This window comes from Ostrea edulis, chromosome 1 (genome assembly GCF_947568905.1).
Source record: "Ostrea edulis chromosome 1, xbOstEdul1.1, whole genome shotgun sequence".
NCBI classification, from domain to species: domain Eukaryota; kingdom Metazoa; phylum Mollusca; class Bivalvia; order Ostreida; family Ostreidae; genus Ostrea; species Ostrea edulis.
In genome coordinates this window covers 97,214,175-97,230,170 of record NC_079164.1, presented here as the reverse complement: position 1 = coordinate 97,230,170, position 15,996 = coordinate 97,214,175, and the positions used below count along the sequence as shown (strand labels likewise).

At 36.6% G+C, this 15,996-nt stretch overlaps 1 long non-coding RNA gene across 1 annotated transcript; it reads left to right on the top strand.

The window, feature by feature from the left end:
- Window positions 1–1,926: 1,926 nt before the first annotated feature.
- On the top strand, window positions 1,927–9,949 carry LOC125672031 (uncharacterized). Its single transcript, XR_007368814.2, has 3 exons — window positions 1,927–2,583; window positions 2,968–5,431; window positions 8,887–9,949. It is a non-coding gene; the product is annotated as an uncharacterized LOC125672031 (long non-coding RNA).
- The last annotated feature ends 6,047 nt before the right edge of the window (window positions 9,950–15,996 follow it).

Here is a 15,996-nt window from a genome sequence, read left to right as displayed (position 1 = left end):
ATCAATAGTGGTCATCTTCTCCTGAAGATGTACCAGTGCACTAAGTTTGATGCCTGTCAAGCAAAGGGTTATCAAGATATTGAGTGGAGAGTATACATGTATTTCTATGTCCAGTTTGACCTTTGGCCATGTGACCTCAAAATCAATAGGAGTCATCTTCTGCTGAAGATGTACCAGTGTACCAAGTTTGTTGTCTGCCAAGCAAAGGGTTCTCAAGATATTGAGTGGACAGTATATTCCAATGTCCAGTTTGACCCTTGACCTTTAAACTTGTGACCTCAAAATCAATAGGGGTCATCTTCTCCTGAAGATGTACCAGTGTACCAAGTTTGATGTGTGTCAAGCAAAGGGTTCTCAAGATATTGAGTGGACAGTATATTCCTATGTCCAGTTTGATCTTTGACCATGTGACCTCAAAATCAATAGAGGTCATTTTCTTCTAAAGATATGCCAGTGTACCAAGTTTGATGTTTGATGTCTGTCAAGCAAAGAGTTCTCAAGATATTGAGCGGACAGTATATTCCTATGTCCAGAGTAAATTGACTCTTGACCTGAAAAACAAGAGGGGTCCTTTTCTACTCATAACCAACCCACATATGAAATATCATTATCATCAAGTGAATGGTTCTCAAGATATTGAGCGGACAACATTGTGGTCTACCAACCGACCGACAGGTGCAAACCAATATGCCCCTTTTTTTTGAAGGGGGCATGAATATCTGGGTTGAGTGTCTTGGATGGCAAAGGCAATTTAAGGAGGAAGGAATGTAGCGGTCAGCCGGGTTGGATCGCCGGTGGCCGGATAGCTCATGGTAGAGCACCTGACTGGAGATTCAGGGGGTCCGGGTTCAAATTCAGGTCTGGTCCATTGCATTTTCTCTGCTCCTGTTACATATGTATGTATATACAAATTCTAGCAATGGTTGCTTTGTTTGAACAACATGGTATAAATTCATTTTACCAATGAGTACTGTTTTTTCTGCTAGGTCTGATTGAAATTGGTCAAGTAGATCTATTGCAGTTAACAGTTAGAGATATCTCCTGAAGTATTTAGTTCCTCTTTCTTTTGGAAGAGAGGGCAGGTTGATTTAAATAAGATGACAAATCAAACAAGAAATACACACAAATGCAAAATGAACAACCAAAAACTTAATCAATGAGTAAAGATCGTGGAGTTTTCCTTATATGACCTTATTGTAAAGGACACTTGATACAAATAACATGATGTATTTGTAAATTTACACTGATGTCCTCATATGGCAGCAAAGTAATTCCGGTACTCAAAGAAATGGCTTGTCACCAAGGAATATACGATTGAAATATGAAAGCCCTATCACCAACCATTCAGAAGTTATGGCTTAGGTTAATATTTTTCAAAAGTAGGTCATAATCCAAGGTCAAGAGGTCAAAAATTTGTGTACCTAAAGAGAGGTCTTGTTACAAGGAATACACATATCACTAACCATTCAAAAGTTATAACCTAGGTTAAAGTTTTTCAAAATTAGGTCAAATACCAAGGTCAAGATTTCAAATATGTTGGTACCAAAAGCAAGGCCTTGAAGGCACTATCACCATCCATTCAGAAATTATGATCAAGATTAAAGTTTTTGCAGACAAAGTAACAGACAGCTGGACAGACAGAAAACTATATACCCGCGAATTACCGATTATTGAGGTCTGGTAAACCCTTCTAAGTAAATAACTCCATAACTTTAAATTCATATTACACACATATTCCTTTTGATAGGACCAAAACGTTTTGACCTCATGACCTTGGGGTTTGACCTACTTTAGCCTTGGCCACAACTTTTGAATGGTTAATGTCAGGGTTTGGACTCCTATTCTTGTGATAAGACTTTATTTTTGGTACCAGAATTATTTTGCTGCCATAGGGGAGGGAGGAGGGCATTAGTGTTTCACTGTAAATGGCATTTCAGGTTACATTTCCTTCATCACCGTTTCGCAGAAATTCATATCTGAATATTGTCGATCGTCTACCTCTCCCCACTTAGTATATGAGTTTTGCCCTATGTGCGTAATATCTGTCAATTTACCTCACGAATTGATTTGTAACTGAACACGTTCACCATTGCTGATCAGGAGAGCTAGAAACTTTACCACTTTATTAGAAAAGCAAGGCCGTAGAAGTTTCCCTTTTCGTTTTATTCTTTTTCTTCACTCAGGGAAGCCTCTGATTATTTGGCACCTCTCCAGACAAAACCATACCCTTTCATTGACACAAGTTCACAGAGCTCTGAAGAGTCTCTACCAGAAGCAGGTCTCCCACCAAACATCAGTCTTAGAGTTACTAAACTGCCACCATTTTGTAACATGCAGTGGTCTGAACACTTTCGCCATTGCTTTACTTGCGTGATCAAGAGAGATACTTTACCACATCACTAGATAAGCTAGCTTACTAGCAAGGCAGTAGAAGTTCTCTATATACTGTACCCTACACTGGTCTTCTGTTCTTTATATTAGTTCCATTGTCCTTTTGAGGGAACATTCAACAGAGCTACAGTCCTGGCACAAAGTGTTAGACAAATCAGCTATAGTAGGAGCTGATGGAGCCATTTTCTGTCGGTAGGTATACTGGCCATTTTCTCACCACTGACAACTTTTCTGCAATTGGTCCACGTCCGCGTCGTCGTCCGTCATGCGAAATACGTTAACAATTGAACATTTTAACTCCCTGCATGATAACTACCATTCTAATTCTTTTCAATTTGGCATGAAGCATCATTGGGGCAAGGGGGACATAAATTGTATTTTAGCTTAAATATTTTTAGAACAAAAAAAAAGTTTAGCTATTGGGACTAGTGATACTTTTAACTAGTTCTCTGCAGGTAACCGATAAGGCCTGTTGGACTCTTGTTTCTATTCCCATTGTAACCTTTTCTCCTTGACCATTCTCAGAACCTCTGCATTTCCTTCAAGTCTCTATTCTAATTAATTCATCTGTTATAGACTTCTGAAGTGAAGAAATTAAAGCACCGCGAATGGACTTCTCCAGTGAAGAAAAGTGATTTTCACACTATGGGACCTAAGACCATCAATTCTGGTCAGGTGATGAATCTTGTGGGAAAGGGATCACCGTCAGCTGTGACCATTGAGTAGGTTACTCTGACCCCTTCCTGGAATTTAATGGCTATACGTACTCGGATCATGTTCAGATCACATCCTGTACGTTATAGACCAAGGACCATCAAACTTGGTCAGTTGATACATCCTGTAACAGCTTGTAACAACATTGTCTTTGTTTGTAAGGCTCATTATTACAACTATATTTTAAACGAACTTTGCATTAATTCCATTTTTGATGACCGTACTATACTCCAACTACCCTTTCAAATGATGAAATTCTTCAAAACCATGTTTCAGTTTTGACACATTTAATATCCCAGTCTATGGGTCGGATGAATATGAGTTACCGTACCTATACTGGATTCCTAAACTACATAAAAACCCTTTACAAACATAGATACATTGCTGGATCCAGTAAGTGCTCTACCAAGCCCCTATCTTTGCTCCTCACGAAAATGTTAACAGCTGTGAAGGAGAAACTTCAAACTTACTGTGCGACTACATATGCCAGAAGTGGTGTAAATCAAATATGGATTCTAAACAATTCTAAAGAACTTTTAGTTAACTTTAAATAGCAAAACTTTTCTCAAATCAACAACATCAAAATGTATGACTATTCAACACTTTACACGACCATTCCTAATGGTAAATTAAAGACTAGACCTTTTGACATCATAGACAGTTGTTTCTTCAACAAAAATGGTCTATCTTGTGATCATGACTGCAGTCATCAGAAAAATTATTTTGTTAAACACCACTCTGATTCCATGCACAAGTACTCAGAAGTTTAAATGAAAAATATGCTAGAGATCCTCATTGGCAATATCTTCATGGTCTTTGGGGATTAGGTCTTCCAACAGTCTGTTGAAATTCCCATGGGCATGAATTGTGCTCCTTTGTTAGCTGATTGACCTGTTTTTGTATTCATATGAGGCAGAATTTATTCAAAAACTTCTTCATGAGAAGAAAAATTCTCTTGCTATGGCTTTCAGTTCGACATTTAGATATATTGATGACGTTTTATCTATTAACAATAAAAACTTTCATTCATATATCGATTCAATATATCCCTGTGAACTCGAAATAAAAGACACCACAGGGTCGTCCACTTCTGCTTCATTCTTAGATATTTTATTGAAAGTAGATATTAACAGCAAACTAACAACTCAACTTTATGACAAACGGGATGATTTTAGCTTCTCCATCGTCAACTTCCTGAATTTATGTAGCAATATTCCATTATCACCTGCATATGGTGTTTATATATCTCAACTGATTCGATACGCAAGAGCTTGTTCTGCATATGGTCAGTTTTTAAATTGAGGCAAGCTACTGACAAACAAGTTGATGGCAACATGGGGTTTCAACAGTCTCATTTAAAGTCAGCATTTCGCAAATTCTATGGTCGTTATAATGATCTAGTTTGCCAGTACAATGTATCATGGGGTCAAATGCTGTCTGACGAGTTTCATACCGACTGTTAGACCAATCTTGGCACACTTATTTTGACTACGGATAACTCCATTTACCTGATCAATATACATGTATATGGCTCACGGTGGGTGTGTCCAGAGGTCCGTGTTTGCCCAACTCTCTATTTCGTATTGCTTATTTGAGTTATGAGATTGATCACTGTTCGTTATCTTCACCTTTCATCTTGGGGGAAGTAGTATCATGACCCGTCATTAAGTTACCGTCACTTCATTTTGGAATCTTATGGCTACACATATTCAAATCATATCCGGGTCAAATCTTAAGCACTGTGAGGCCTAGGACCATCAAACTTTGGTCCCATGATGCAGCTTACAGGGACATTTGTTGTGACCCGAAATTACAGTAGGTAAATAGTGACCTAAGTTTAGCATGTTATGGCTACTGGTGTACATGTTTAAATTGTGCCTGAATCATATCGTTAATTGGCCTTACCCCTGTAACAGGAAGGGAGAAAATGCAACAGACCAGACCAGGATTCAAACCCGGGCCCCCTGAATCTCTAGTCAGCTAGGTACTCTACTAACTGAAGTATCTGGCCACAGGCGATCGACCCGGCTGACCGCTATACACTCCTCATTCCTTAAATGTCTTCACACTTGAAGACATCAACCCAGAATCTTTTAAATCTCTGGCAGGCATTTTCACCTGTCAGTTCCAGGGGCTTGTCTACGGCACGCACTAAATGTAACAGGAAGGGAGAAAATGCAACGGACCAGACTGAGATTTGATCCCAGGCCCCCTGAACCTTCAATCTGGTGCTCTACTAGCTGAGCTATCTGGCCATCAGCGATTGAACCCAGCTAACCACTACACCTCATTAAACCTGGTCTGCTACATATGCTATATAGAACAGGTATGTTACAGTAATTTTATTCCAATGTAGTTGCCGCAAGTACAACAGTTTGTGATTTCATGTATGCATCATATCCGTGTAGTCCCAGATGGGCTGTCAAGTACGCGCACACACACACACACAGACAGAAATATGAATAGATAGATAGATGGAAATATGAATAGATAGATAGATACTGTATAGGGGAATAATTTCACAGGTTGTAATTTTCGTGGCTTTTTCATTTTAGACGCATTCACTGGTTCTTAAATTCGCAGATTCGAATAATTATAAGCCCCCCCCCCCTTTTTTTTTTAGCTCACCTAGCTAAAAGCTCAAGTGAGCTTTTCTGATCACCAGTATTCTGTCTGTCCGTCCGTCTGTCCTTCTGTAAACTTTTAACATTTTTGACTTCTTCTCAAAAACCACTGCGCCAATTTCAACCTAAGTTGGCACAAAGCATTCTTAAGTAAAGGGAATTCTAAATTGTTTAAATAAAGGGCCAGGCCACCTTCCAAGGGGAGATAATCAAGAAAAGGTAAAAATAGAGTAGGGTCATTAAAAAATCTTCTTCTCAAGAACCACTGAGCCAGAAAAACTGAGATTCATTTGAAAGCTTCCTAATATAGTGTAGATTCTAAATTGTTAAAATCATGGCCCCCAGGGGTCGGATGGGGCTACAATAGGATATCAAAGTTTTACATACAAATATATAGGAAAAATCTTTAAAAATCATCTTCACAAGAACCACTTAACCAGAAAAGCTGAGATTTACGTGAAAGCTTTCTGACATAATGCAGATTCAAGTTTGTTAAAAAATCCTGGCCCCCAGGGGTCGGATGGGACCACAAATGGGGATCAAAGTTTTACATACAAATATATAGGGATAATCTTTAAAAATCTTTTTCTCAAGAACCACTGAGCCAGAAAAGCTGATATTTACATGAAAGCTTCCTGATATAGTGAAAATTCAGGTTTGTTAAAATGATGGCCCCTGGGGGTCGGATGGGGCCACAATTGGGGATCAAAGTTTTACATACAAATATATAGGGACAATCTTTAAAAATCTTCTTCCCAAGAACCACTGAGCTAGAAAATCTGATATTTACATGAAAGCTTCCTGACATAGTGCAGAGTTGAGTTTGTTCAAATCATGGCCCCCTGGGGTAGGATGGGGCCACAATAGGGGATCAAAGTTTTACATACAAATATATAGGGAAAATCTTTTAAAATCTTCTTTTCAAAAACCCCTGAGCCAGAAAAGCTGATATTTACATGAAAGCTTTCTGACATAGTGCAGATTCAAGTTGTTCAAATCATGGCCCCTGGGGGTAGGATGGGGCCACAATAGGGGATGTCAAAGTTTTACATACAAATATATTGGAAAAATCTTTAAAAATCTTCTTCTCAAGAACCATTGGGCCAAAGAAGTTCACATTTACATGAAAGCTTTCTGACATAGTGTAGATTCAAGTTGCAAAAACCATGGCCTCTAGGGGTAGGTTGGGGCCATAATAGGGACTACGGTTTTACATGCAAATATATATGGAAAGTCTTCTGATATGGACCAAGGTGACTCAGGTGAGCGATGTGGCCCATGGGCCTCTTTTTTTTTTTTTTTTTTTTTTTTTTTTTTTTTTTTTTTTTTTTTAAAAACACGTTGTGTATTAAAGAATAATCAATATAAAAATATTCAGTTTCTTAAATTCGCAAATTTGTGTAGGTCGCGAATATAGCGAAATTTTCCACCGCGATTTATCTTCCCCCTATACAGTAGATAGATATATAGATAGATAGATAGATACAAGTAGATATATATGAATAGATAGATAAATGTCCATGACATTGTAGTGATTATTTGTAGACATATATCTTTAAATCATCAATAGACAAATAATTTCACTTCATTCACTTTTCTGAGGTAACATTGGTACATTTGTTTTTGGAGATAGTTTTGAACTACTAAAAACAAACATAGCATATTTATAGCAAATTTAAAGGACACAAGTTAATTTACAATGTCGTTGTGGATAGACAGTGCAGTGGCATGAAAAAAATTATCTGTCGATGGTTTGTTTTCTACGAAAACCGGAGACGCTCATTTTTGAAAAGTGAAAGAAAAAAATCTAACTCATTATAACGAGTTAGTATCTCGTTATAACGAGTTAATTATCTCGTTATAACGAGTTAGTATCTCGCTATAACGAGTTAATTATCTCGTTATAAAGAATTAATTATCTCGTTATAATGAGTTAGTATTTCGTTATAACGAGCTAGTATCTCGTAATAATGAGTTTGTATCTCGTTATAACGAGTAAATTATCTCGTTATAACGAGTGAATTATCTCGTTATAATGAGTTAGTATCTCGTTATAACGAGTTAGTATCTCGTTATAACGAGTTAATTATCTCATTATAACGTGTTAGTATCTCGTTATAAGGAGTTAGTATCTCGTTATAACGAGTTAATGATCTCGTTATAACGAGATAATTAAATCATTATAACAAATTGATTATCTCGTTATAATGAATTGGCTATCTCGTTATAACGAGATAGCTAAATCGTTAAAATAATATATCTTACGGAAACGTTGTAAGACCTTCTCTTATTCCCGAAATCTAAGATTAGTTTGAAAACAATTTAAGTAGTAGCATTGTTTTTAGAAAACATAACCTATTAAGTATATCCAGAACTATTTAGGCAGGGCTTTCATATTTTGTGTATATATTCTTTGGCAAGACTTTGTGACACAATGGTGTTTGATCTTTTGACCTTGGAGTTTGACATATTTTTGAAGAAAAAAAACCTGACGTACTTAATATCTCCTGAACTATTTAAGGTAGGGCTTTCATATTTTGTATATATACCTTGTTATAATTTGTTGTTTGACCTAATGACCGTGAACAACGGCATGGTTAAGATGGCTCAGGTGAACGATGTGGCCCATTGGCCTTGTGTTTGACAGCGTACATTTCCCGTTATTTTTTTACATTCAAAAACTATCTTTACAATTCAAAATAAAATACATTGGGTTATACTCCCCCCCCCCCCCTTTCGCTCTTTTCAAAGTAGAATCGAATGTTAAGGATGTAAGCTTGAACAAGTAAAGGTAGCGAGCGTTGACAGTCACACTCCACGGTAAGCTCATATCTTGATCAGGCAATCGGAGTAATCCGTAGTCAAAAGTAGTATATATAAAGAACGTCCTCACAGTCACGATTGGCATGCACCGTAACTCGTCAGACAGCGTTTGACCCTATGAATTGAACCCGTGTGGAGGAGGACGAATTCTTGCTACCCCCCCCCCCCCCCCTTTACGATTTAAGATTGTGAAGTTTGAGTTTTGAGTAAAAATCGCCGTTTAGTTTGTGTGTGTGTGTGCGTGCTTTCCCTTGCACTCCCTTCCGGATTTTGAAGGTTGGGTTTATTTAGATTTTGAATTTTTATTTATTTATTTATCTATTTGCTTGTAAAGAATTATAGACAACTGTGAAGTCAACTTCTCCTAACACTGTCCTCTCCCTTACTTTAAAAAACAGGGATACGAGCCTGTACACAATGCCAATCCACCAATAAGTTAAAATGTAAGTACGGGCTGACCAAGCTAACAGCAGCTTGGATTTATTTCTGTTGTTAAATATTACGAAAAAATATTCAAATATTACCGGTCAGATATATAAAGTTACAAACATCTGCAAATTGATATACTTTGATGATTTATTTTATAAGATATGAAGTTGACGTGTATGTGTTTTTATCTTGGAAATTTCTAGATTAAGAAAACATTTTGTTCATTTGTTTAAGTACATGTATCATTGCTAATGCTTGTTTTCAAACTAATCTCATATTTTGGGAATAAGAGAAGGTCTTACAACTTTTCTGTAAGATATATCATTTTAACGAGATATCTAATTCGTTATAACGAGATACCTAATTCGTTAAAACGAGATGATTGATTCGTTATAACGAGTTAATTATCTCGTTATAACGAGATGATTAACTCGTCATAACGAGATAACTTGTTAAAACGAGATAGTAAACCGTTATAACGAGTTAGATTTTTTTTCATTTTTCAAAAATTAGCCTATCCGGCTTTCGTAGTTTTCATACTTGGTAAAATCTTAGTATACCCCTCAATACTATGGAAACCGGTGTGTGCCGGTAGATAGTTATTAAATGGGGGTCACCACTTCATTTACCCGACGGTCAATACTTACTGAAATGGAGATGGCCTCTTGATTTGATTTGCGTCCGCCCTTTTATTTAATTGGGCAGCTACCACCCATTATGTAACCTTAATCTAGTTGTCGCCACTTGCTGTAACTGGCAGCCACCAATTTAAAAATTCTATTTAGTACTGCTGAGTTATCAGTATTTTTTTAATGTAGAGCTCGGTGTAATGATTTAATGATATCTTTAATTCAACTGAAGATATTTGTAACTATTTACAACGATTTTGTACAAGGAATTAATGCTCCATCAATGAGAGCAACAATTCAAATAGAGAGATCCATCATTTTAATCATGGTTATTTTGAATTGAAGATGTCTCTTATTATATATATATATATATATATATATATATATATATATATATATATATATATAATTGCTCACCCTCTCTCTAAAACAGTTGTTGCGCGCATCAGATGAATTATTGATATCATCAATGAAATTGAGAAGACCAATAATTCAATTATTGTTCGCATTAATTGAATCGATGCACGCAGTAATGCGTTTGAAGGAGCAATAATTCAATTATTGTGTGCATCAATTCGGTAGAATAATTAATGCTATTAGCAATACAATTAATGCACGCAATAATTTAGAATTGTAGATACCATTGATTAGTTGAATCGTCGCGCTCATCGAATAAAATGGTGGTGCCGGTATTTTCAAATGATTATAGATATCTTCAATGATATGAGTTTATGTTAATTTTTATGTTCCATACATCTGTTGACATGTTGTAATAGTGGTTTCACGTGGAGACAGCCTGCACAGATATTGTTTTATATGTGTACTCGCTTTCACCTTTCTCCCTTTCATAGTGCGTTTGAGACCACCGTTCTTCGCATGAGTACAAAGTCCTGCCGATCCCGAAATCCCAGTTCGCATCACTTGAAGGGGTTCAAGTTGCGAGAACCCGCACCACTTTTGTAGGTGGTGTGGTCGAAGACGTACGTGTGCATATGTTCTCGTCATTCACGACTCTAACGGAGCACAAAAACAACGGGAACGGCAGTGTCAAACGCGCCCTCAGCTTTGAAAGAAAGCGGCGAATTGTATTTGAAACTGTGGACACACGATAGTTTAGATGATAGAATAGAAAATACTAGATTTCGTTTTATAATTCAGACATCAAGTAGCGGAAGTACACACGCGGAAACATATATGTCCAAGACCAAATACGATATCGACGGTAGCATGACGACGATGATATTATCGTATCGATATCGTCATCTGACAAAGTTATTGTTTACGGTATACCATACAACATTGTATCGATATCGTCATCTGACAAAGTTATTGTTTACGGTATACCATACAACATTGTATCGATATCGTCATCTGACAAAGTTATTGTTTACGGTATACCATACAACATTGTATCGATATCGTCATCTGACAAAGTTATTGTTTACGGTATACCATACAACATTGTATCGATATCGTCATCTGACAAAGTTATTGTTTACGGTATACCATACAACATTGTATCGATATCGTCATCTGACAAAGTTATTGTTTACGGTATACCATACAACATTGTTTTCCAATTAAAAAGTATTTAGTATCAAGTATTTATATGAACAAGTATTTGTCAGAATTTGAACATTTTTACCATCATTTTAACATTACTTTTTCAAGTGTATAATTGTATATTTATTTCAACTATTGTATTTTATATCATTTGATTGTACGGCGTGGAACTTTTTTCATGCATATCATGTTTTAGTGATTTTACTTCACATTATTGATGTTTTTCTAGCATTGTTTTGATATTATCTGTCTTTGTGCTATTATAATTTCCGTTTACTACGTTTATAACACCCTGTATTATTTTTATTGTGTGCAGCGCTTGAGAGTGGTTATTTATAGTAATATAGGGCGCTATATATATAAATATTATCATTATCATTAAGTACGATTGGACATAATTCCACGGAAAGAATGAAACATACACTCACACCAAGTGACATACATGAGTTTGGAAGAAAATTACACTGAACAAACATATGCAATAGGGGGAGGGGCCCATTGCACCTCGTATAGTATGATATCAATGTACCAAACAAATACGTCAAGACGTAAGTACAATCTGCCTTAGCAACTAAGAATTCCAGTATCTTCACAATTCAGTATCCAAAAAAGTTTAGTTTTCTTTAATCCCGTGGGGATCCGGCTTAGAATAGGTCCTCAGTTCCTCCTGCTTGTCGTCAGGGGCGACAAAATGGGGTGGTCTTTCGGATGAGATCACAAAAACCGAGGTCCTGTGTCACAGCAGGTGTGGCACGATAAAGATCCCTCCCTGCTCAAAGGCCTTAAGCGCCGAGCATAGGCCCCAGGGCCATAAATTAACCTTCAATTTGGAGGAGGCAGGAAATTAGGCGGGGGTCTGGGGGCCGCCCAGGCCCCCAGACGCTGAGCACATTTTGTGCACACTGAACACGTTTCGTGCAAAATCCTTGATTCTAGGGCCTTCTAAGATGTTACTTGACTAACTCATTCTAAAAGAAAGATTTGGAATGCTTTTCAAGGGAGGTATCATGTTCTTAGTTATTGGAAACAACATAAATTCTAATGAACTTTAAATTTTAATTTTTTTTGGCTCAAAAGTTGGAGGAGGCAGCTGCCTCCTCCACCTCCATGTAATTTACGGCCCTGATAGGCCTAAATTTTGCAGCCCTTCACCGGCAGTGGTGACGTCTCCATATGAATGAAAAATTCTCGAGAGGGACATTAAACAATAATCAATCAATCTTTCTTTATCAGGAACCGTAGACGAGTTAAATTATTCACATTAGAATTCATAAGTTTCAATAAATCCTCTCTTTGTGAACTATATTGATCACATTGAAAAAGGAAGTGAATTTCATCTTTAACTAAATTTTCTGTACAAGTGTTACAGATTCTTTCATTTCTCTAAACATTGTAGCATCTACCAATTTCAATTTTCTTTTTGAGGACACTCTGAATCTACAAGCTGACCATTTACATTTCTTGTTCTTAATGGAAGTAAGACATTCTTCACATGCGATATAATGATGTTTTTTTTAGTTAGGGGATGTTCTTGTGAACACGATAACTATCAGAGTATCTGGCTGTTGGTGTTTCAGGGTGCTAGGTCAGAGAGAGAGAGAGAGAGAGAGAGGCCATGATGAGTCATCATTTCACCTTTTCACTATTTCATTGAAAAAAAAAATTAATAAAAAATTGCGCTGTCAATTTAGTCCCAATTCTCATCATTTTTTCACTTATGCAAAATTGTTCAAGTTTTCTTTTCCTATGATACTAAGCAAATGTTTATACCTTAAAATACTATAATTTGTTAACAAAGTTCTTCCGCAAAATTTCAATTCTGCATTTGACATGTGATTTTACCGCAACACCTACAGATAGAATTATTTCGAAATTATGTGAAGAAACTACAAATAATTCTGTATTCTCTTTAAATCATGCCCATCAAAAAGGATCTACAAGCAATGCTGCAATAAGTTTATTTTTCAAAAGGCATTTTTCAATTAAATATATAGTGAAAAAATGAAATGATGACTCACTTATGGCCAAACCTGTACTATATATGGTATTCATAATATTTAGTTCACTGAACTGTAGTCTATTACAAAACCAATTGCAAGATAAAATTGACAACAAATTCTGACCCCACCCAGTGGTGGATTTAGTGGGAATGGGCATGGGGATTGCAACACCACCACCACCCCCCCACCCCCCACCCACCCCTCCGGGGGGGGGGGCAATCTGATTAAAATAAGATCTTTGATCCGCTCCGTTATTGTTATGTAGCGACATAACAATAACGGAGCGGATCAAAGATCTTATTTTAATCAGATTGGGGGGGGGGGGGGGGGGGGGGGGGGGGGCATTGATTGAACATTTCTGATAAAATTAGTCGTAGGAGCGGAAAAAATAAAAATTCGGGTAACAAATCCCCTCCCCTTTAAAATGCTCTGGATCCGCCCCAGATGTCCCATTGAATAATCATATGTCTCAGTGTCTGACTTAACCATGGTCACCTGTACATATTTTAATAGCGTACGTGACAGCACAACTAGCCATTTATTAACTCGGTACATGCACTTAGTGCCGTTGGAAATACTGTATACGAATGACCCCATTCCTGTCAACGTCTATTTTAATTAATGCTGAGTCAATCATAATTATTTAAAAGCCTATGGAGCGCCAAATTAACATAAACTCAATTAATTGAAGATATCTTTAATTGTTTAATTGAAGATATCACCAATTCAATTATCACGCACAATAATTAAATCAGTGCACGCATTAACTGAATTGATGAGAGCAATAATAGATTTGATGCGCGCATTATATCAATTGCAGAGAGCGATAATAGATTTGATGCGCGCATTATATCAATTGCCTAGCTAGAGCAACGATAGTAGACTTGCTCAAGTCTTTATGTTTAATAATTATTGCTCTCTTTAATACTTTTAATAATGCCAAACATTCTATGTTTGGTGACATTTAGTATGGTAGAGAGCAGATATTTAGACTTCTGAAACACAGAAAAATTTTAACGAAACGATAAAGTAATAAAAACAACATAGAGACTTGAGCAAGTCTACAACGATAGATTTGATGCGCGCATTATTTCAGTTGCCTAGCTAGAGGAATGATAGATTTGATGCGCACATTGATTCCATTGATCAATGAGAGCAGTAACTGATTTAATGCGCGCATCAATTCAATTGATGAGCGTATCTGTGGTGGAACTATTGCTCGCAAAATTCAATTTGAAGCTCGGTATAAATGACTCGATGATCTCTTCATGATATCATTATTCAGATGAAGAAAGCAATAATTCTTTTATTGCGCGCATTAATTGATGCGCGCTACAATTTTTAAAATTGAAGAGAGCAATAATTCAATTATTGATCACATTAATCGAATTGATGCGCGCATTAACTGAATTACAGCTCTCTTCAATGGAATTATAGCACCATCGATTCAATTGTTGCTATCACCAATTAATGTTAAAAGAGAAACAATTAAATTATAGCGCTCAGGAATTCAGCAAGATAATCAATGCTATCAATGCTTCAGTTAATGCGCGCAATAATTAGGAATTGAAGATAGCATTGATTATCTGAAGAGACCAAACGAATTACATAATATGAACGTTGTATTTGTGTACTGGAGTTCAGTCCTGTATTGTATTTGTAATTGAAATCATATATGTTCAGTGTTCTGCCCGTTTGGGTCCTATTTTGGAATAAATCATAGATCATACAATAAGTAATAATCGTTGATACGCAGTAAGTCTAGAGGTATGAACATTTAATCGTTGATACGCAGTAAGTCTAGAGGTATTGTGATGATCAGAGAAAATTCAGATTAATATGTTAGAACTCTTTTATGCATTGAAAATCAAGAAAGGTTATCAGCCAATCAAAATCAGTCTAGGTAGTATATAAAGAGCGCAGTCACTGCAGCTCCTCACTTCGTTGGTAGAAGACAAGCTGAAAACACCTTAGGTTAGACAGGGATTAGACGTGGTTGAACAAGCTTTTCCTTCCCTATCTCCCTAATAATAAGGACAATCTTTATAATAAAAGATACATACTTAGTTAAGTGAGCCAGCATCTGAATCAACAAGTTTTCCCCATCCCATTTAGAGTTTTTATATTGGCTAAGAATCATTGCTCCGTCTCAAAGCTGTAATTGATTGTTTTATTATTTTTGTCTCTTTAACGGTTCTCAGAAGTTATCTGGGCTTATCCCACGAATCAGAACAAATCATTTTTTGAGCAGTTAGCTCAGTTTAAATTGTGGAAAATAGTTTTACTTTAGTGTATTATTATTTATTGTATTTAAATAATTTTGGTAAATCCGCTCGGTTACACGTCACAGTATGAACATTTAATCGTTGATACGCAGTAAGTCTAGAGGTATGAACATTTATGCCAATTTCGTAAAACCAACATAATCCACATGTCTGCGAAGTCCACGGAAGCTTGTGGGTTTAGAGTTTTCTGTGGGGAAAAAAACACACTTACCGTAGATTTTGAATATTCAATAATTTATCATTATGTATTTAATAAATTTAGTCACAAACTGCTTAGTTCATTGGTTGCTTCATAAATTGTCTTTCTTGGTCGAACGAGGCAGCTACGCCTCTGCATGGTGCTGTAATCGACACATAGCTGGTAGAATGCTGATGGAAGGTTAGACAATAACACAAATAAAAATGCTTACACTATATGCACCACAAATTATATAGTTATAGAACGATGTACACAAATGTGCAGCTTCATCATAGCTTCGACGATCTTGAGGGCACAGTCAATGTGACAGATTTGATGAAAGACCCATTTGAGGAACTA